This window comes from Petaurus breviceps, unplaced genomic scaffold (genome assembly GCF_028583685.1).
Source record: "Petaurus breviceps papuanus isolate PSGF00001 unplaced genomic scaffold, PetGlider_PUasm1.0 229, whole genome shotgun sequence".
NCBI lineage: Eukaryota > Metazoa > Chordata > Mammalia > Diprotodontia > Petauridae > Petaurus > Petaurus breviceps.
Window position 1 is genome coordinate 9,369,987 of NW_027185903.1, and position 23,743 is coordinate 9,393,729.

The 23,743-nt window shown below is 41.2% G+C and overlaps 1 protein-coding gene across 5 annotated transcripts in view; it reads left to right on the plus strand.

Moving 5' to 3' along the window:
* Positions 1-5,708: 5,708 nt before the first annotated feature.
* The window catches only part of OSMR (oncostatin M receptor), an 85,283-nt gene continuing 67,248 nt past the window's right edge, over positions 5,709-23,743 (plus strand). The window contains exons 1-2 of one of the 5 annotated variants that reach the window (XM_069096187.1): positions 5,712-6,172; positions 6,263-6,425. The gene's annotated coding sequence lies outside the window, so the exon portion shown is untranslated. Of the gene's footprint in view, positions 6,173-6,262; positions 6,426-23,743 lie in introns of all 5 variants that reach the window. The other 4 variants (XM_069096186.1, XM_069096188.1, XM_069096189.1 and 1 more) reach the window with 4 other exon arrangements.

The following is a 23,743-nucleotide window of genomic DNA, read 5'->3' on the forward strand; positions in this document are numbered from 1 at the left end:
CTCAAACTGAGGGGGTATACAAAGAGCATGAAAACACAGATAAAGACTAGCATATTACCAATGATGACAAGTGGTATGGCAGACAACATTAAGGATGTGTGTAGTTAGAAAGGAGACTGTCCATTCATGTAGTGAGCACTTAGGATAACAAATAGACAGCAATCATCTAACCCCAGTAGCCACAAAATGCTTTAAAAAAACAAACAAACAAATCCTAACAGGGGCTCTTAACATGTGATCCATGAACTTGGATAGGGGAAAAAGCTAGATCTTTATCTTCACTAACATCTAACTAAAATTTAGCATGTCTTTCAATTATGAATAAAGGCAACAAAATATTTTTCTATGAAGAGTCCATGGTTTCACCAGATTGCCAAAGGGGACCATGACACAAAAGAGGTTAAAGATCCCTGACCCAGAAGGACCAATGGGACCCAGCACATTGAACAGTTTGTCTTTGAAGTGTACTACAAATGGAAGAATGTGAACAAGAATTGCCCTAGGTCAGAAAGCATCCGTGGGTTGTATTCTGGTCAAAGATCCATGCATCATTGACATCACAGATATGTCAAAGTGTATTGCTTAAGAAAATTCCAAATGGGGACGGCTAGGTGGTGCAGCGAATAGAGCACAGGCCCTGGAGTCAGGAGGACCTGAGTTCAAATGAGGCCTCAGACACTTAACACACTTACAAGCCGTGTGACCTTGGGCAAGTCACTTAACCCCAATTGCCCTCCAAAAAGCAAAAAAAAAAAAAACCACTCCAACTGCCAGAAATACATGAATTAAATCACTATAGATACTTATTTACAGAATTTGAGGGAGCTATAGTACCATCTTATTCTGACCACCTTATTTCTGCCATTATCAGGAATATTCCCTCCAATACCGCCCCCCCCCCAAACATATACATTTTTTTTTTGGTTAGGTTTGATAATCCATCAGAAAGTATTCATTGAGCATTTACAATAGTCTTAAAACAAGAAAGTATAGAGCAATGATTCCTGCTTCCCCCAAAGGTCTTACTTTTTGTTTGGAGGCCAATACAGCTTCATGGTGCTAACAAATCATAAGGATTGTGTTAAGTAATTGAATCATTAAGCTGGGGAAAGAATGAACACCACCAGAGCATTCTTTAACTTGTCGGTTATTGTCAGATATTACATAGGTGCCAGACATGTCCCGAAAAACAATTTCATTATAGGCTCCTCCTAGTGCTAAACAAAGTGAGTGTGGGGGGTGGGGGGGCTTTAGCTTTATATAATAGCTTCTCCTCCTGCTCAAGAATACTGTGATAATTTGCCTTTAAGAGGAATATGCCATTAAGAGGAAATGTCTTGAAACAAATAATAATTATAGTAATGTGGGAAGTACAAAAAAATAACGTGCTGATACTTTTCCTAGTACAGAGCATCTCTAATTTTTGTTGTAGATTATCAGGAAAACAAGAATATTAGAAATTTCCACAGTTGCAAAATGTTTTGGAATGTATTTTTTCCAGAAAGCAGTCTGAACTGCTGGGTTGGGAGCTGGTCTCAGAGTCAGGAATACCTAGACTCAGGTGCTGCCTCTGACACAAATCTAGGACCTAATGAAGGTGACTTAACTTCAGTGTCCCAGGCAACTCCTTAATGTTATAAATAGATGAACAGTTGTATATAGAAGAAAGATAGCATGAACAAAAGAATGGTGGCGAGATGACAAACTATGATGAAGGATGGAGAGCAGTCCAATTTGATTGGAGCACAGAGGAAGGAAAAGGAAGCAGCAATATGAGGCAAGGTTGACATATTGGTAAAAATTTGTGGACATCTGAATGCCAGTCAGGTATTTGTGCTTTATTAAGAGGGAAGTAGAGAACTAGGGAGCTGTTGGAGGGTTTTAAGCAAGGCAGTTACATAATCAGAGGAAAATTAATCTGCTGGTAATGTCAGAGATGTATTAGGGTGGTGAGAAACTGAAGGTGGAGTGATTGCTTAAGAGGCTATTGCAATAGTGTGGGTGAGAGGTAATGGGAATGTAAGCTAAAGGGATGGCAAAGGGAATGGAAAAAGCAGATATGACACACATTTCAAGGACTAGATTAACAGAAATTGCAGCTGAATGGATGTGGAGAAGGGGATAAGGGAAAGGGGAGCCAAAAAGTGATTGTAGGCTGTGAGTATGGGTGAATCAGAGTATGGTGGTACCATTAGCAGAAATTTGGAAGTGAGGAACAGCAAGGGTTTTTTTGTTTGTTTTTGCATTTTTTATGGGTTGGTTTTTCTTTTTCTTTTTTAATTTGAGCAGTAAGTTTTGGAAGGAAATGTTAAGTCTGGTTTTAGCCACATTGAAGTTTGAAGTAGAGATGCCAGGTAAACAGCCAGAAGTGTAGGGCTAGAGATCAGCCACAGGATTGAGATGGTATTGGAGATTTAGATTGGGACTCAGGTGCATGGGGGTAGGGGTGGGGAGGCAGTGGGAACAGAAGAGACTGCTAAGGGAGACACTGCTTTTCCTGTTTATCCTTCCTTCTGGAAGAGGACCAATGACATCACAAAGGTGATGTCTTGACATGCTTGTGAATTGTATGTAAGTGAGGCAGAGCTTTGAACAGTCATCAGCCTTATTTTTGCAGAGTCATTGAAGTCCAATGGCAAGACAAAAGTCAAGACAATGGGCGATGACCCCAGGATTCAATGGCCTTTCTAAATTAGGTTTTTCACAGGTCTCAGTTTGTCTGAGGCAATGCCCATTAAGTGACTAAGGTCTAGGTAATAATTGAGGCAAAAGATGTCCCAATAGAGAGAGGAGAAGAAGTAACTCAGATCTCACACTTAGAGAGTATGGATACGCACACTTTGGTTCAAACAATCAACTGCTTAAGTATAAGATGGAAGAGGCTGAATATGACAGTTCATTTGGAAAAGACTGGGGAGTTTTGGTCAACTCCAAAGCTCATTATGAGTTAACAGTGTGATATGGCAGCCAAAAAATCTAGTATAAAAGCATGTGAAGAGAGGAACAGTGTCCAGGACCAAGGTTTTGATAGTCTTTTGGTACTCTGCTTTGGGTAAAACATTTCTGAAGTCTTACATTTAGTTTAGAGGCAGCTAGGTGGGGCAGTGGATAAAGTGCTGGGCCTAGAGTCAGGAAGATCTGAGTTCAAATCTAGTGTTGCTAAGTGCTTTACAAATATTTCATCTTATCCTCACAGCAACCTTGGGAGGCAGGTACCAATTTTTTGTGTATGTATGTGTGTGTGTGTTTATGCACACATGAGTGATTGTGTAAAACATATTTCCATATCTGTCATATTCTACATAAGTCATGTGGAAAAGAAACAGATCAAGAGGAAAAAAAACCATGACAAAAGTAAAGTGAAAAATAGTGTGCTTCGATGTCTATTCAAATGCCATCAGTTTTTTTTTTTTCCTGGAAGTAGATAGCATTTCCATCGTGAGTCCTTTGGAATTGTCTTGGATCACTGTCTTTGTCAGAGTAGCTAAGTTATTCACAGCTGATCATGGTGCAATGTTGCTGTTACTGTGTACAATGTTCTCCTGGTTCTGCTCACTTCACTTTACATCAGTTCATGTTAATCTTTCCAGGTTTTTTTTTTTTCTGAAACCAGCCTGCTAGACATTTCCTATAGCACAATAGTATTCCATCACAATTCTATACCACACCTTGTTCAGCCTTCCCCAGTTGATGGGCATCCCCTCAATTTCCAATTCTTTGCCACCACAAAAAGAACTGCTACAAATATTTGGCAATAGGTACCATTATTATACTAGTTTGAAGAATGAGAAAACTGAGACTGAGTGCTAAAGTGACCCAAGCATACAACTAAAAAGTATCAGGTAGGATTTGAATTCAGGTGTTCTTGACTTTAGGTCTAGCATTTTATCACCGAGGGGGATAAGGAAAGGCCTGGAGAGGCCAAGTGTCTTTTAGGGATCACAGAATTTCAGGGTAGAAAATTGACTCGACAAGCCATATTTCAATAGAAATCCCCTTGACAATATGCGCCAAGCATCATTCGGTCTTTACTTGAGAGGAGATTCCTGTTCAGGCACTGTCGAATCCAAGACAGCTCCTGGAGCCCCTTCTAAATCAGGATCTGAGATGTGTGAAATGTCTGAGGCATAGAAATAAGAGGATGTTTGTTTCATAGAAACTTCAAAATAGAAGATCCAAACACTTTTAAATATAATGTGTAGGGAAGTTTTATTTGGATAGAACATATGTTCATTAAGTATTTATGGACCACCTAGTAAAGTGTTGTGCCTTAAAGAGGTGATTTCTGAAATGACAGTAATGTGAACATACATAAAAATCCATGTTAACCTCATGAAGGTGACACACTTTAAGTTAGTCGCTTACCCAGGACTGTTGTGAGAAGTGTTTGCTACATCTTCAAGCACCCTGGCATTATCATCATCATCATCATCATCATCATCATCATCAGTAGTAGTAGTAGTAGTTAGTAGTAGTAATGGATTTAGAGAGATTCTTCCTACTTTTATTTTTTGTAAGACCTTTAAGTCTGATGATAGTCTAAGTCCTCTACTCTCTTAGACTGCTTGGATTTGGAGTTTTTGCTCATCCCCAGAGGCATGGAAATATGGCGTTGGGGATTGGAGGTGGATGGGAGGGTGGGACTGAAAAAGATCCCAGAAAAGGAGAAGAGAGAACACTCTGAGAAGAGAGTACACAGGGCCTCTTTCTCTCTGAGGCCTGGGGAGGGGGCACACAGAGAGAAAACTCCAAATTCTGGAAGTCCATACAAGTCCAAGCCATTCTTGAGACCTCTAGAGGAGACTTACACAATCAACAAAGGTAATTAAATCAGGTGAGAATCCCACCCATCATTTAGGTATAATTACCGAATGATCTATTGAACCTGACCAGGAGCTACAGGAGCTGTAACCTATTCCCCGCTTTCTCACTTAACTTTGCTATAAGCATGCCATTTAACCACTCTGAGCCTTGGTTTCCTCCTAAATAACTTGAGGGAGTTGGACTAGATGAGCTCTACTAACATTCTTCACACCACTGAACCTTTTAGAGGAATGTCCCTAAAATACCACTTTAGGTCTGGAAGGAAATTGGACATTACTGTTCTTGAAATTCCATGTAGCTGAGCAAAGCGCTCTCTGCCGACATAGGGCAGTCAAGTTGTGTGCTTGTGGGCTATTTCTAGCAATTTATTCAAACACATTTTCACCCTCCTAACTTAGAGCAAGAAGTCCTTCTGGTGGGCTTCCCTAGTGACTGAGGATATTGGCTGGGCATTCTAAAAGCCTCCTTCCCCTCCCTTCTCCTCTTCCTCCTCAGAAGACAATAGGCTTTCCCATGGATTCACGTTTCTGTTTGAATTCTAATTAGGGACTTCTCAGGTTTGGGTTTCAGTTTCCAAATTGTGGTGAGGAGTCATCTTGTACTGGGACAGCCAGAGGTGGTCCAGGATGTCCTTATTCTTTATCTTTTTTCGGTCATCCCGGATCCTTAGAGTTCTGGGGAAGGGGCTGGGGCAGGCAAAGGTGAAATGGAAGGACCTAGGAAGAGGCACCCACAGGGCCGGAGGCGACTGTTGGCCAAAGCTGTGAAAGCAGCTCAAAGGGGCCTAGAGGTCTTAGGTTTTAACTTTTCTTTCTCTTCCCCCGCCCCCCAACGCGCACACCACCCACTTTCTCCTCCCTTTCTCTCTTTGCCAACTTCTGTTTTCCCACCATCCCTAGCCGGAATGGAAAACCCGAGGGGTTAAAAGCGCCTCCTTCTGCGTCCGGGCCATTCTCCCAGCTGTTCCCTGGAAGAGTAAAAGTGACCGAATTCCTTTGGGTCTCCAGGAATACCAAGTGTCCGGAGCGAGACGGGAAATTGCAAAAGTCCTCCTGCCTGTCTCCTCTTCCTACTCCCTCCCCTTACTACCCCCCTCACCTCCTCGACTTTTCCAGTAACTCCTGCCCCCGCCCCGGCGCTAAGCCTGCGGCTGATTCATAGCCCAGACTTAGAGCGGTGGGGGCAAGGGCAGCTTCCCACAGAGAGCCTCCGGCCCCGCTGCCTCGGCGCCCTCCACGGCCCGCTCCGCAGGCTTCCTCTGGGGGTCTACGAGCGAGTTCCCTCGCCCGGGTCCCGCGGCGCCTTCGCATCTCGTCCCCTGTTAGCAGCCGAGCTCCAGGACCGAGACGTAAGTTCTACCGCTGACATTGTTTCCAGGTCCTGGGAAAGCAAATCTTCCTCCTTCTCCTCCTTCACCCTTTCCTTCATTTAATCTCAGCAGGGCATTCCCGCTTCTCCTGGCAGCGAGTTGGCTTTCCTTCCCCAGGTTGGGGCCCGCGGCGCACCCACAATCGGGCGCTCAAGTTGGGGAGAAGATGAGAACTTTTCCTACACTTGCCACTTCGAGTCTGCCTGCTACTAGAGTACCCAGATCCTTCCAGGTGCTTGTTACTGGGGCCTTATTTGTCTCTTTCAAAGTTGAAGAGTCTCAGATGAGAAGCAGTTTTAACAGCGGGGCTCCTCAGAGTTGGGAGAGACCTCAGAGGTCAGGTCCGTACTTGAGTAAGAATCCCTGCTAAACATACCTGACGAGAGGCCATCTACCCCTGCGTCTGGTTGTGCTTCAGCTGAATGAGAGTTGCAGGAAGAATTCGCTGTTATAACTTATGCTTTCATTTTGGAACCTTGTCCGATCTCACTATTCCCAGTTTGACGTGACAGGATTTAGAGTTGGGAGGGCCCTGAGAGTTCATCTAGATCCAACCCTCTCACTTTACCGACGGGGAAGCTGAGGTTGGCCTAGGGGTTACAAAGGTAATAAAGAGAGTTGGGACTTGACTCCAAATCCAAGAATCTTTCCATTTTATCTTTCTGCTTAGTGTTTCCCCTTGTGGGGCTTTTTTGGGGGAAGGTGTCAAAATGATTTTTGTGTTGTTGTTGAGTTGTTTTTGTCTCTTCCTACTCTCCATTTAGGGTTTTCTTGGCAAAGATATAACCCTGTAAAAGTTCAACTATCAGAAACTACACTCCACCTTCAATATATGCATTCACCATCCATCCTTCCGCTTGCCCTCTCTGATAGACCAGAATAGAATCCTAGATCACTGGGAATGGAAGAAGAGATATAAAACCCCCTGATTTCTAGATAGGAAACTACCAATTAAAATGCCATTTTATTGCATACATATTGTATTGCAAACATATTAGTTTCTAATATTTCCATGCTGGGTGTTTCAGTGTCTTTCTGGAGAAGGATCTTTATCATGTGTGTTCCAAGGAGACCCCCACCTTGCTTGGGCATTGTACAAAGGCTGTCTATGCTAGCAATATTTCTCTGTAAAGCATTAAATATGAATTGTGTGTACCAAAATTTCTTATATGTAGCAATATTTTGGTATGCAAATAGATTACATTTTCTCAATTTCCTCCCCAAATTTCACCAACCCTCCCTTGCCCCTCTTCTGGTGGATTCCAAATTCCCAGACCCTTGGAGCAGCCTTCAGAGGCTCAATCATTACATTCTAACCCTGAAAGTATTATGTGGCTACATTAGTTTGGGAAATGCTGACCTAGGTAGGTCTTAGACTAGGCAGTCTTATTTATCTCCCTAATTTTGAAAGGCTCCACCTGTAAAATAACTTCATCTTTTTTTCTTTTGGAGAAGGTGTGAATATATAGCTTATGGGACCAGAATTCAAGATTGCTTTTCTCTGAAGGAAATTTTTGTTTTGTTTTGAGGAAAAACCAAGCACAGGAAGACTAACTAAAAATACTTTTATTTGGCAAGTTGGGTTGTTAGTTTGATCTACTTCTACCCACTTTATTCTTCTTCCTAGAGATCATCAAAATCAATTCAAATTAATTTAATTGAATAAGCATTATTAAGTGTCTACCATGTGTCCTGGGTTGTTCTAGTAGAAGTCAGTCAGTCAATAAGCATTTAGTTTACTCAGAGACAGACACCAGGCTAAACTCTGGAAATATAAAGAAAAGCTAAAGGCTATCCCTGCCCTCAAGGAGCTCACAGTTTAAAGGGAGAGACAATATGCAAACAAATATATACTAGCAAGTATATATAGCATATACAGTATACTAGCAACTATATATGCAAGATAAATAGGAAATAGTTAATGGAAAGAAGGCACTAGAATTAAAGGAGATTGGAAAGGCTTCCTAATTAAAAGGTGGGTTTTTAACAGGGCGGGAAGGAAGCCGGGAGATAGAGATGAGGAGGGAGAGAATTACTGGCAGGGGGACTGCCCAGAACTGAAAGATGAATTGTCAAGTCTGGAATTGCTTAGAGGCCAGTGTCTCTAGATTAACTGTAGGATATAAAATACTGAAAAGGTAGGTGGGGCTATCTTTAAAGGGCTTTTATTGCCAAACAGGATTTTGTATTTGATCCTGGAGGTCTTAGGGAGCCACTGGAGTTAACTGGGGGGAGGGAAATGATGGTCAGACCTGTGCTTTAGGAAAATCACTTTGGTGGTTGAATTCAGGATAGACTAGAGTGAGAGGAGATTTATAGCACAGTCAAAGTAACCAAAAGGTTATTGCAATAGTCCAGGCTTGAGGAGATGAAGGGAGGGGACAGCGAAAGAGAAGAGAAGGAAACAATCCCTGGCCACCATGAGCCTATTTTCCACTTGGGTAAAACAGCATGAATACAAATAATTAAATACAAAATATATACAGAGTAATTTAGGTGAGTGGGCAGGGTGTGAACACTAGCCACCAAGGATCAAGAAGTGAAGTAATATCAAACTATGTAAGGAGCCAGGAAGGGTCTGTTTTAACAGTAGAGGCAGATAGAAGTAGAATTAATCACTATCCCTTAAACCAGAGGGCCTGGATTCAAATCCTGATTTTTTTTGCTTACTGTGTGACCCTGGTCAAATCACTTAACCTCCTCCAGCTTCAGCGTAAAATGAGAATGTTAGACTAGAATCAGGGGTGGGGAACCTTTGGCCTCTAGGCCACATGTGGTCCTCTAGGTCCTCCTTTGATTGAATCCAAACTTCACAGAACAAATCCCCATAATAAAAGTATTTGTTCTGTAAAATTCGAACTCAGTCAAAAGGTTGCACCCAAGGACCGAGAAGGTCACAAGTTCCCCACTCCTGGGATGGTTTCAGTGGCCTTTCCAGCAGTTGACCGGTGTGATCTCTGCTGTATAATTAAAAAAAAAAATTACATGCAGCAATTTTCTGGTAAATGTTTTAAAACTGACTCTCCTGGGGAAAAATGTTTATTTGATGCCTTTTAAGTTTAATGTATTATTAACATTTTTTGTATTACTTTAAGTCATGATAATGATAATAATAATAGTGCTCAATGAATCACTGTCTGCTATGTAATGTTTGCCAATTTCTATGTTATAAATGCTCAGACTGAATATTTAACAATTGGCTCTCACAGTCCAGTAGGAGCTAGTTCTACCATTCCCTTGCTATAGGATTTTTTGTATTTCATATTATACTTTTTACCTTCATTTGGCTCTTACAATAACCCAATTATCCTTATCTCATCATTATTTATTCATTCGTTATTTCATTTATTTACTTAAAATTCATTTATTGATAAAATGTATTTATTTATCATTATCCTCACTTTATAGTTGAGGAACCTGAGGCATAGAGAAGTTAGAAGGCCTAACCTAAAGTCTCAGATAGTTTGTAGTGGAACTAGAGCTCAGGATTCCTCAGTCCTGTATTCTTTCCATAACACCAGGCTGCCTCATCTTGACAGACTACTGCTAGGTTAGTCATAGTGCTGGAGAGAGAGTATGAGACCAAGGAAGCAATGTGACTGTAGTAGAATGAGCACCAGATTTAGATTTAGAGGACCAGGATTCAAGGAAAATCTAGTTGAAATCCTTGATCTATTCTGTTGGAATTGAATTTTCTATTAAATCTACATTTTATGAAAATTAGAGCCATCTACCAATACCTTACTGATTAGTGGGCTCCCCATCATTAGGAGTGTTCAAGAAGGGGCAGAATGACAATTCCTGGCCTTGTAAAGGATATAATAGAGAGGGTTCTTGGGTAGAAAGTAGGATTAAATGGCCTCTAAGGTCCCTTGGAACTTTAGACTTGTCATTTTATAATGTACGTGAGGGAGTTTGACTTCAATGATCTCAAAGTTCCTCCCATCTTTTAAAATTCTGCGGTGAGTAGAATGACCATTGGACAAGAATCTAGGAGACCTGGATTTGAGTCTCAGCTCTGTTTTTAACTAGCTGTTGGACCTTGGGCACATCACTTGACTTTTCTGTGTCTCTATAGATAGATTCAGTGATTTCTAAGGTCCCTTCCAGCTTTAACAGAGCCTATGGTGAATCTTGGACATGTGACCACTGATGATAAAGGTCAGCATATTCTCCTTACTCTTAGTCTCTCCATCTGCCCCCCTTATCTGGAAAGGTTCTGTACTTCTTTTAAAATGCCAGCTGCAGGGGCGGCCAGGTAGCACAGAGAGTAAGAGTACCGGCTCCAGTGTCGGGATGACCTGGGGTTCAAATCCGGGCTCAGATACTTAGCACCCAGCCAGAAACACCTGGCCGTGTAACCTTGAGCAAGTTACTTAACCCCAATTTCTTAGGGGTGGCCAGGTAGCACAGCGAGTAAGAGCACCAGCCCCAATGTGGGGTTGACCTGGGGATGAAATCTGGGCTCAGATACTTAGCACCACACCCAGAAATAACTGGCCATGTAACCTTGGGCACGTTACTTAACCCCAACTGCAAAAAAAAGAAAAATGCCAGCTGCAGAGTCAGTCACTTTCAGGGGAAATGCATTAGAAGGGCAAGGGAGTTTGCCTGTTTCTAGAGCTACCATTTCGAGACCAGTGCATCTCTGACATTTCCTGCTGAGTCTCCAGCAGAATTAATCTCTGGTCAAGTCAAAGATGACCAAAGGTATTTGAATTCTACCTAGGACTCTTGCCAGCTGTGTGAACATAATTCACAGAGTCTCTCTGTCCCTCTGTCTTCCTATCTCTAAAATGGGGATCGAGAATGCCTACCTTATGACAAAGCACTTTGTAAAATTTAAAGCAGTATTTAAATGTCAACTGTAATTCTTTTTCTTTGTTTCCTGTGTCGTTATTGACATTGTATCTCCAGGCTTCTGTGTTGTTTTTTTTTTTAAGTAATTGGGGTTAAGTAACTTGCTCAAGGTTACACTGCCAATTATTTCTGGGTGTGGTGCTAAGTATCTGAGCCCAGATTTGATCCCCAGGTCAACCCCACATTGGGGCTGGTGCTCTTACTCACTGAGCCACCTGGCCACCCCTAAGCAATTGGGGTTAAATAACTTGCTCAAGGTTACACGGCCAGGTGTTTCTAGGCTTCTGTGTTTTTCCAGTGATTTTCTTTTCATGGAGAAGGGAGAAAATTTTAAAAAAGATCATCATTGTTTTATAAGGGACCTTAGGGACACTTTGACTTGATTAGAGAAAGTGTGAAAACAGGGCAGGGGCAGTCTTAGCTCGAAGAGAAGGAAGTGCAGGCTCTTGCCTTCTCCCTCATTTACAGGAACATATTCCAGGGCTTATCTCTTCCCAGTGGGAGGAAGCCCTGCCTAGTATTAAAACCCTTTATCATAGGGGAAATGTGTGTTGAAACTGGAAGCCTGCTCCAAGTCATTCCATAGGAACAAGTGTCATGCAGTGACAAGTTTCCTTGTCATTCACTAGTATTAGCTCAGAAGTTCCAAAACTTATTTGACCTACTGCCCCCTGTAAAAAAAATTACTCAGTGCCCCCCCCCCGGAAGTCTACTTTTTTTTTCTTTTTGGAGGGTAGTTGGGGTTAAACGACTTGCCCAAGGTCACATGGCTAGTAAGTGTTAAGTGTCTGAGGCTGGATTTAAACCCAGGTCTTCCTGACTCCATGGCCAGTGCTCTACGTGCTGCGCCACCTAGCCACCCCAGAAGTCTACTTTCTTTAATTCTTTAATTTTTTAAAAAATTTGCATCACTTCAAAAAAAATATAATTTTTAATGACATATCTCACACTTAGTGATATATTGTAAATTTTTTGCATTTATAAAAAATGCAGGTTTTTTCCTGCATTGAAATTTTGATGATACAACATTGCATTATGTAAACTTATAGCATCATATTGTAAACAAAGCATTATACACACATATTCCTTTTGATGCATGACTTCCCATACAATGCCCTGCCAGCACTTGCTTAAGACCTGCTGACTTGACCACCCGTATCAGTTAATAAATTGCATTTTGTGGGGTAGTTAGTTGCTGCAGTGAATAGAGCACCAACTCTGAAGTGAGGAGGATCTGAGTTCAAATACGACTTCAGACACTTGACACACTTACTGTGTAACCTTGGCAGAGTCACTTAACCCCAATTGCCTTGCCTTCCCCCTCCAAAAAGAAAAACTGCATTTTGTATGTTTATTTGTAAAATAAAAGTAATCACTGTGACTTTAACTCTGTTACACAATAGATGAAACATGTCCTTATGCTTTCATGGAGCCCTTATTTTTATTCAATGCCCCCCAATTGCACCCCAGACTACTACTGCCTCCTCCTGGATTATTCCAGCGCCTCCTAGGAGCCAGTATCATCCATCTTTGGGAGCCTGTATATTGACTGAATGTTCCATTGTCATGACCTAGTGATGAGGAAGAGATCATTTGATTCTTTACGATGTTTTTTTTATCAAATGGTTTATTAACTTCTAGTTTACATCATTCATTTCCACAAGATTTTGAGTTACAAATTTTCTCCCCATATTTCCCCTACCCACCGCCCCAAAATAGCGATTCCACTGGATATCCCCTCATCCAATCTGTTTTCTCCCATATATTTTCCCATACCCCTGACTTTCCAGTAGAGCATGGTGGATCTCTATGCCCCAGTGCCTATATATCTTATTTTCCAGTTACATGTAAAATAATATCAATAATAGTATATATAAATATATATGTATAAGTTTTTAAACATTTGATTTTAAAACTTTGAATTCCAGATTCATTCCTTTCCTCCCTTGTCACCCACCCTTACTGGGAAGATAAGCAATTCAATATAAGTTGTACATGTGTAGCTATGCAAAATATTTCCATAGTGGATATATTGTAAAAGACTGACTATATTTCCCTCCCTCCTATCCCATCTCCCACTTGTTCTATTCTCTACTTTGATCCTGTTCCTTTTCAAAAGTGGGTGCTTCCAACTTCCCTATTCCCCAAACTGTCCTCCCTTCCATCATCCCCTCTCTCATCCCCTTCCCCCCTACTCTCCTGTAGGGTGAGATACCCTATTTAGTGTGTATGTCATTCCGTCCTCAAGCCAAATTCAATGAGAATAAGGTTGACCCATTCCCTTTTGCTTTCCTATTCTTCCCCTCCATTTTAACCATTTTCCCTTGCCTCTTCTATTTGAGATAGTTTACCCTATTCTGTCTCTCCCCATCTCCTCTCATTATATTCCTCTCTCACCTCTTAATTTCACCTTTTTAAGTATCATCCCTTCCTATTAAATTGGTCCTGTGCCCTCTAGCTATGTATACTTGTAAACATATATACACACATTCACATATGTATTCATACACCCATATACCCTCCTACATAGACATATTCTCATGCTGAGAAAAGTTTCATAAGTTACAATTATCATTTTTTCATGTAGGGATGTAAATAGTTCACATTTGATAAGTTCCTTATGATTTCTTTTCACTGTTTACCTTCTCATGCTTCTCTTACTTCTTGTATCTGAATGTCCAATTTTCTATTCAATTCTGGTTTTTTCATCAAGAATGCTTGAAAGTCCTCTATTCCACTGAATGACCATATTTTCCCCTGAAACATGATACTCAGTTTTGCTGGGTAGGTGATTCTTGGTTTTAGTCCCAACTCCTTTGACCTCCAGAATATCATATTCCAAGCCCTTTGATCCCTCAGTGTAGAAGCTTCTAGATCCTGTGTTATCCTGATTGTGTTTCCACAATATTCAAATTGTTTCTCCCTGGCTGCTTGTAATATTTTCTCCTGGATCTGGGAATTCCAGATTCATTCCCTATAATATTCCTAGGAGCTTTCTTTTTGGGATCTTTTTCAGGAGATGATTGGTGGATACTTTCAACCTCTATTTTGCCCTCTGGTTCTAAAACATCAGGGCAATTTTCCTTGAGAATTTCTTGGAGTATGATTTCTAGGTTCATTTTTTGGTCATGGCTTTCAGGTAGTCCCACAAATTTTAAATTTTTTCTCCTGGATCTATTTTCCAGGTCAGTGGTTTTCCCAATGAAATATTTCACATTGGCTTCTATTTTTTCATTTGTTTGGATCTGTTTGATAGTATCTTGATTTCTCATAAAGTCGCTAGCTTCCATTTGCTCCAGTCTAATTCTGAAGGAATGATTCTTTTTAGTGAGCTTTTGAGATTCTTTTTCCATTTGGAAAATTCAGGTTTTTAAGGCATTCTTCTCCTTATTGCCTTTTTGAGCCTCTTTTGCCATTTGAGTTTTAGTCTGTTTTTTAAGGTGTTATTTTCTCCAGTCAGGTTGTTGACTCTCATTTCATAATTTTCTTGCATTGTTCTCATTTCTCTTCCCAATTTTTCCTCCACTTCTCTTATTTGGTTTTCAAAATCCTTCTTAAGGTCCTCTACGGCCTGTAACCAGCTTATATTTTTCTTGGAAGCTTTTGGTGCAGGAGTTCTGACTTCACTGCCTTCCATCTGTTCCATGCTTTGATCCCTTTTGTCCCCAAAATAGGAGTGTAAAGTTGGGTTGCTCTACTTGCTTTGCTTCCCTCGTTTGCTCATGTTGCCCCTCAATTACTTGACTTTGGGGCTTTTTGCCACAGTAGGACTCTGCTACCAGACAGGGGAGCTTTATCCCAAATGCTGGGGTTTTCACAGCTGCTGAAGGTATTACTTGGGTACCCTCTCTGAAGCCTCTACATACCCTGGCAAGCTGGTCACACACCCTAAGACCTCCACCCTAGACCGCAATCCAGATCCAAGCAGGTTAAAGCAAGAGCAATTACCCGATCATACTGGTCACTTGGTCCCTCTACAATCTGTAGAAGCTGCCATGTGGCAGTGGCTGCCTGGCCTTGGCACCTCAGCAGCTTCTCCCTCCAGGGGATAAAGGCTGGACCATACTTCCATACTACAGGATCCCAAAGTCCACACTGCACTGACCTCTCACTTTGTCCTTAGCATCTATGGGTTGATAATTCTGGAAACCACCACAGCTGCTGGTGATCTGAAGTCCCTCCAGAGAGCGAGCGGCTGGTCAGGCCTCCCTGAGGCTAAAACCTCTGGCTTGCTTGGGACTGGGGTTGGCTCCCAGAGTGTTGCCGGCCTGCCAGACTGTCCTCAGGGGGAGGTTAGCTTCTCTGTGTCATTTTGTGGGTTCTGTAGCTCCAAAGTTTGTTCAGAGTCACCTTTTCATGAACTGGGGGAGGTGGAAGCCAGAGCCGCGAGGAAGTCCTGTTCCTACTCTGCCATTTTGACTCTGCCCCCCTTCTTTCCCACTTTTTAACTTCTAGGTGGTTGTTCTTTTTTCAACTTGTAAGAGTGGGGTTGATGGAATAAGTCAAGAAAGCTGCCCCATCCCCCTTAAAGTGAAAAGATGCCTGTTACCTTAATTTCAATTCCAATTATTGTTGATATAGTTTCAATTAATTAATCAGTAATAGGCACTAGACTCAGTGAAAAAAAAGTCCTGAAACTGGAGTGATATTTTGCAGGAATCTAGTTCCAGTAGTTTGAGGAAGCTGGGTCATGTCACAGGGGTCTTCTACAGAGATGTCAAACTCACGTGTTAAAATGTAATTGGGAAGTATTTAATAAAATAAAAATGCAATACAACATAGATAATGTTAATTTGTGATTTTCTAAGTCAATATGCAGGACTCCCTTTCTATTTGAGTTTGATGTACCACTGTAAGATGGAAAGCTAGTTAATAGTCAAAATAATTCCAAAATTATTGGAGTGAGTGTGCCACTCCAGCAAAACCTCTGAAGAGAAGCCATTTGGGGTGGGGGAAGGAAGGGAGAAGAAGAGAGGCTTGGCTTTGGCCTTGGTCTAGGCTTCCTTCCTCTTGCCCCACTTTGTTTGGAGGAAGATGTGTAAACTTCAAAGGGTCCAGTGAACTTTGGGCTTCCTCTCTTCTCCTCAGTGTCCTAGTCTCTTCTGTGGGTCAGCTGAGGGCAATGTCTAGCACAGGCACCAAGGATAGACCATTTATAGCTCCCCAAGTAGTCCTGTAAAGAAGCTACACCAGGAAGCTAAGGGGAAGTTCTTGACCACCCCAAGAAAGGGAAAAAAGGACTTCCCACAACTCAGAGCACTGAGGTACCTTTGTGCTACATGTCCTCTCTAATTCTGAGCTTACTTTTTCTCTGGATTCTGCATGTACTTATAGTAGAGTGAGTCATAGACTTTTGCGGGGAGTGTCTTATATTAACTGTTATGATGCCTGTGTTAGTTAATTCCACCCCCCAAAAAACTAATTGAGTCTGGAAGATTAATTGATAATCCACACATAGTCTTGATGGGAAACATACAGCTATAGAGGTTCAAGCCAATAGCATTAGGCAAGACCATTATTAGAGTCCTGAGAGGATAGTGCAGCCTGTCTAGTGCAAATAGGGGTTCACATAGTTTGATAGCCATTCTAGAGTAATCATTACATTTGGGATGCATATAATACTTAGGTCAGGTAAATCCCAGGAAACTTCATGGTACTGTTAGTGTAGCATAGACATAAAGCATTAAACATTTCTTTCCAAGTGGCCCCAGTTAAGCACCTAGGTAGTACAATGGATAGAGCACTGGCTCGGGAGTCAGGAAAACCTGAATTCAAATGTGGTTTCAGACAGAGGCTGTGTGATCTAGCTTTGCAACCATGGGCAAGTCACAACCTCTGTTTATCTCAATTTCCTCATATGGAAAAAGGGGATAATTATAGTACTATTTCCCTGGGTTGTTGTAAGGATCAAATGAGATAATATTAGTGAAGTGTTTTACAAACCTAAAATGCTATATAAAAGCTAGCTAGTATTAGTATTATTTTCTGTGTTCTTGTTTATTTCTCAGGCTTTGATCTCTATCGTTTACTGTCATGGTCCCAGGAGAAGTAGTATCTTTCTCCATTTGGGCCCCTAGTCTTTCTTCTTTTGGTTCATAACCATCCTCCCCCACCCCAACAATCAGCTCACTCTGCTCAGCTTGGGAGTCCTTCTGCATTCCTGGTAGGGGTCACCATAGCCCATTCTCAGTAATTCATTAGAACATGACTTAACATGTAAAAGACAGTTCAATCTGGGTAATTCTTCATTATTAATTACACTCTAGATAAAATAAAGACATAAATATACTGTTACCACATTTTTGTTATTCAAAATGAATTTCCTAATTATTGCTGCCACTAAGAAACATAAGAAAAAAAGCTAATACCCTCCCTGCATTCTGCAATTTACCAAAGGATATGAGCCCTTCAAAAATTCCTTGTACGTCAGGGCTTCAGAAAGTGACTGAAGTCTGATTGCCAAACCTCTCACAGAAGACAAGGGAATACTTAATAGAGTTGAATGATGATAATTAAAGAGAAACTATTTGCAGATAAATTATTAGCATTAACTTAGAAGAAAAAATCCCTAAGAAATGCAAAAACAGCTACAAATGTTAATAGGCTTCTCTGAACCTTAGAGTATAACATTACATCACAGTAGAACCACAGGTCCAAGTCAGGATTTTTCTCAGGGAAGTTCTCATATTTCCCTGGGAGAGAAACATATGAATGCAATGAAGCCTTACAACAGTGGCAGGTGACTGAGGTGGAGAAAAGTGCTAGATTGTTAGGAAGTCTTAAAAGTATAGCACTTGGAATCAGCCAAGGCAGTACATTGATTAAGGCTAGATTTACCGTCAAGAATGCCTGAATTCAAATCCTTCCTCAGATGCTTCCTAGTTGTGCGACCCTGGACAAGTCACCTGACCTTTCCAAGTCTTGGTTTCCTCACCAGTAAAATAGGGATGATAATAATAGTACCTACCTTACAGGATTGTTGTGAAGATCAAATGAGATAATAGTTATGAAACACTTTGTAAGCATTAAAGTGCTATCTAAATGCCAGCTATCATTAATATTGTTACTAAGCATGTGCCAATTTTATTCATAGTTATCCAATAAAAAAGGGAGAGAGACCCTTGAAGCTTGTAGTTAATAGAGAGTCACATTGAAAGACTGATAGTGAGAAGAGCAGTAAAACCTAAGTTAGGAGCATACAATTTGACTGGAGCAAGTAGGGCAGGCCTGGTATCCTCCCAAGAGCTAAAGGAATATCTGTTGTTTATTGTTCAGTCATGTCTGACTCTTTGTGACCCCACCTGGGATTTTCTTGGCAAAGATACTGGAGTGTTATTGCCATTTCTTTCTCCAGCTCACTTTACAGATGAGGAATTGAGGTGAACAAGGTTAAATGACTTGCCCAGGGTCACACAGCTAGCAAGTGTCTGAGGCTGGATTTGAACTCAGGAAAATGAGTCTTCCTAACTTCAGGCCCAGCACTCTATCCACCATGCCACCTAGCTGTCCTAAAACATTTACTTGGGTCTTGATTTGAACAAAAGTTGACAAATTTTAGTGAGTTGTTAAAAATAATAAATCATTTTGAATGTTATTTCTGAACAACAAAAAATAAATTAATTTGTAAAAATTCAACTCTGTCCAGTTTCATCAAACCAAACAGAAGACCATGACTACTTATATTCTAGAGTAAGAAACTATTAAAATCTTGATGAAAGATATCAGGATAATAGGCAAGACAATTCAATGGATGGTAATCAGGGAACAAAGGGCCAAGGATGTGGGTCCTCTGATGGGAGGTTGCCACGAACCCTGTACAAAAGAAAAGGTGGGAGAGCACCTTTTTTTTTTCTTTTTTGGTAACTGTGGCTTGGATGGACAGAGGAATAATGAGTGCAAAGAAAAGAGGAATATCATTTGGTATGCCAGAAGGTGTCAGGAAACTAGCAGATGTAGATGGGGCCAAGGATGAAGATTGCTACAAGCTATGAGGATGATCAAGTTAATGATCAAGCATGTGTGTGGGTCCATTGCACTTGGACAATAAAGACTCCATACCAAAATGAGAGTGAAAACTAGGAAGAGAAAGTGTATCACTGTCTTAGAAAAGTGCTTTTCAAGTAACCACTGTGTTCCAGTTCTTTGGCAAATGGCATTTCAGGGAAACTCCATTGTAGCCTATGAAAGGGTTAAGACTTGATGGATTGAGTGAGAAAGACAATTCCTACTTAGGCTACATTAAAACGAATCTGAAATTCACTGAAGAGGTAGTTGGTGTTGATAAAGAAGCAGATACTTTAGCTTTAGTATAGACAGATCCTGAGAACATCTCTGATGTATCAGCCTTATCTGGAACTGATTCCAAACCACATACTGTAAGCTGCAAGCTGGGACTTAGCATGTGAGTAGCTTGATCACCAGCTTTTGTAAAAGCATATAATATAGAAACAAGTGGTAGCAGAGAGTAGTATCTGAGCACTGATTTCATCAATCAAGGATAGATCCAGAAAATATTTTACTCTGAGGACTTCCTAGCACCTGAAGGAGCAGCTCAATAGGAGAAAAATATTCTGACTGTGGGAGTGGGACATGAGATGTACCCGAAGCACTTGTCAGCTTACAGACTTAGACCCTTCAAAAGCAAGTCACAGGAAATTCCTCTATCTATAACTGAAGATCTCAGATACTTTCTAAAACAACTGTCCATCAATTATATCATCACAAAATCCAAAAATCCTTCTGCTACGCCTGACTCTGAAAAAGGCCAAAAAGATACAAATGTATGAGGACCACAAAACTTTAAACAGAAGTATCAAGGTAAATCAATGTACCATGTGAAGAATTTAAAATGCCTTGAACAGTTTTCTGAAAAGTCAGTGCTTCTCCATGTTGGACCTACACAGATGCTACTACTATTGAATTCCATTGGCCAAAGGAGATAAAAGAAAACATTCATAAGTCCAGCAGGGTATTTTTAGTTTGACCTTATGTCTCAAGGCATTCCTGGAGCAATTTCCACTTACCAATAGCTGATTGTGTAAGAACCACCTGTAAGTGTTGGTTTATCTGAATGATATCACGCTGTTTTGGGGTAAAAAACACAAAACATTAGAACAACCTGAGGAAAGACTAAAGGAAGTTTAGCCTGATTAAAGGGAACTGATCTGAAGTTATCAATTTATGACTGCCAGTTTTATAGGGGCAGCATTTCTGTATATATTATTACCAACAAGACCCAGCAGGAAGAGAAAGAATGAAAATTCCATTTAAAATAACTACAGACATTAAAAAATATTTGATAATCTACCTGCCAAGACACACACAGGAACTGTATGGACATAATTACAAAACACTTCACACAGATCAAGATATTTCTAAATAACAAGAGAAATATTAATCGCTCATGAGCAGACCATGCTGATATAATAAACATTATAATACTGCCTACATTGATTTACTTTCTCAATGTCATACCATTAAATTACCAAAGAATTCCTTTATATAACTGGAAAAGTCATGCAGAATTCATCTAGAGAAATAAAATGTCAAGATTACCAAGGGAATCAATTTTTTTAAATGGGGGGGTAAGGTGCACTAGCAGCAGCAGATCTCAAACTATGCTACAAAACTATAATTGTCAAAACGACTTAGTACTAGTTAAGAAAGAGAGGCTGATCAGTTGAGCAGATTAGGCACACAATTTTTCAGAAGCAAATCAACACAGTAGTTTGTGTTGATAAATCAGAGAGCCCAGCTATTGGGGCAAGAAATCACTATTTGACATAAGCTATTTGGAAGACTGGAAAGTGGTCTGGCAGAAACTTGACAGAGACTAACATCTCACAATGCAAACCAGGTAAGCCGAAAATGAGTATGTGATTTAGAAATAAAAAGTGATATCATAAACAAATCAGTGGGACACGGGAGAAATTGCCTTTCAGATCTTGGCTGATGTATCAAGGTAGTAGTAGTTTGATCCCTGGTCCATGATATCTCCAGTACCATTCTGTTTCAGCTAGACTGCCTTGTTTTTCCTGTAAGTGGTAGTTAGTAGAGATGACTGGCCCCTGTTCTATAGGAGTTTCCTCTCTGGATGGTGGCTATGAAGGTTACCTTGGAAGTAGGGCTGGTAGTCGGGGGTTGGGGTACTGACACTCCCAGGCTTTCTCTGTCTACCCTGTTGATGGCAACTGATCAGCAGTCATTGCTGGTGGTGATGAATCCCCAAGGATTCTCCACCTCCATAATAGCAGTAGGGTCTGGGCTAGAAGCATCCCTGGTGGATTGAGGAAGACTAGTGAAGAGACTATGATAGTAGCCCAGGTGATTTATTGATAAAGGCCTGAACTAGAATTGTTATTGTGTGAGGTGGAGGAAAGAAAGATGCAAGAGATGCTGAGGTAGAACTGACAAGATTTGGCAAATAATTGAATATAGATGGTTGTGATGAGGGTGAGTGTAGAATCATTAAATCAATTCAGTTAAACTCAACAGGTATTTGTTGAATGCCTTCTCTGTGACTGGCACTGTGTTAGGGCCTGGAGATAAAAAATGAAAAAGTCCCTGTCCACAAAGAGGATCAGGAACTGGCTCCTCTAGGCACCTGAGTTGTATTTTGGAGGAGCTCAGGATTCTAAGAGATGAACTCTCTTGCCATGAGTCATAACCTATGTAAAGATAGACTAGACAGATTGTGAAGTGTCAGAGGAGTTTGTGTTTTGTTTTAGGAGGAACAGAGAGCCTCTAAAGCTTCCTGAGAGTGAGTGACCTAATCAGGTCAGTGCTCAGGAATATCAAATTGGCAGCTTGCCAGCCTGGGTGGATGGCAGGATGGCGGTACCGCTTACACAAACAGGGAAGTTAAGAGGTGAGGTGGAGCTGGAGGAAAAGATGAGATACAGAGAAGGTAAGAGGTGAGAGAGGAAGGAAGGAGAGCAAAGGGAGGGGAGGAGGAAGGGGGAAGAAGAGAGAGGGGCAGAAACTGAGGCTTCAAGCTTCAACTCATTCATCAGGAATGAGTTGTATAAAGAAAGGTCAGACCAAATGCGTGTGTCCCTAGAGAACAGCTCTTCTCTTTGCAGTGGCGTGATTTTGTGTATCAGTGTTGGGTCATCCAGCTAGTTTTGAATAGTTTCATACCACACCCAAATTCCTTTGGAAGTAAATGATTATCATCCTTGTATTCCTCATGAGAATGAGTAGGGGAATTGGGAAAGAAGAACTCTGTCAGGACTGGTGAACAGGAAATAATGGGGATTTGGAAAAAGACATTAAAAAATTTATTGATTTATTGTACTTGCTCTATAAATTACGCCTAGAGCCTTTTTGTATTTGTTGTGGTTTGTTTACAGATTCTTAGCTTTTAGAGCTGGAAGGAAACTAGAGATCATCTACTCCTGCCCCCCTCCATTTTATTTTTTTCTATTTTATTTTTCTTTTGAACTTAAAAATCATTTACAAATAATAACTTTACAATGTTAAAAAAAAGGATAAGGATTATATATACAGACATGAAATCTCTCTCTCTCTCTCTCTCTCTCTCTCTCTCTCTCTCTCTCCCTCTCTCTCCCCCTCTCTCTCCCTCCTTCCCTCTCTCCTCCTCTCTCCCCCACTCTCTCTCTTCCCCCTCCCTCCCTCTCTCTTTCCCTTCCTCTCCCCCCTTTCCCTCCTTCCCCTCCTTCCCTGTCTCTCTGTCTCTCTCCACACACACACACACATATGTGTATATATAATACTTTTTTTTTTAAAGCAATCGGGGTTAAGTAACTTGCTCAAGGTTACACGGCCAGTTATTTCTGGGTGTGGTGCTGAGTATCTGAGCCCGGATTTGATCCAGGTCATCCCGACACTGGAGCTGGTGCTCTTACTCGCTGTGCTACCTGGCCGCCCCATGTCAACTAACTTTTACAAAGGAATGTTAACTAAGAAGTTAAAGCAAGAACAGAATTATAAAATCTTCCAAACTGGGGGAGTGGGAAGCCTCAATCTTCCCTGTACAGAGTGGGCTTAAGCCTAAAGTGGATGGTACGAAAAATTTTTAGCTTAATCTGGGACTCATTCTCCCTCCTGAACACATCCCCCACCTTCAACACACACACACACACACACACACACACACACACACTCACCCACAGTCTCTGGGGAGAGTGATCTCAACTTGAATCCTACAGGTGTTGAGGCATAAATATAGGGAACCTATGGAACGGAAAGTATCTCACAACCCTTTACCCTAGAGATCCTTTTCTCCCTTCTAAGAGACCTCACCAGATTCACTCTTGTAGGAGGTATTGACAATGGCTGCATTTTTCTCTTGCTTGGCTGGGCTGGTTCTTTGCAGAAGCCAGCTGAGGTATCAGTCCACTCCTGGGCTGGCTCCCCACAGCTTTGCTGGTCTCTGCTATGGACGCTACCTGCTTGAGGAGACCTCTTCCAATCTTTCAGAGCTTATGAGGCATAACCTAGCCCATTCCATTTCTGGATATTTATTCTTAGGGAGGACTAGCATCTCTGGTGTGAAGGATTGCCCAGTCTTTCTCTGAGCTGCTCAAACATCTTTGGTGTCTGCCTATCAGCTGTCTCTCACCTCTGGCTTCAAGAAGCTGTAGTAAGTGCAGTGGCCACCCCTGTAAAACTTTCTTATCAGACAAGCTAAATTAGGTTGAGGGTAGGGTTATGTCTATCCCAAACATG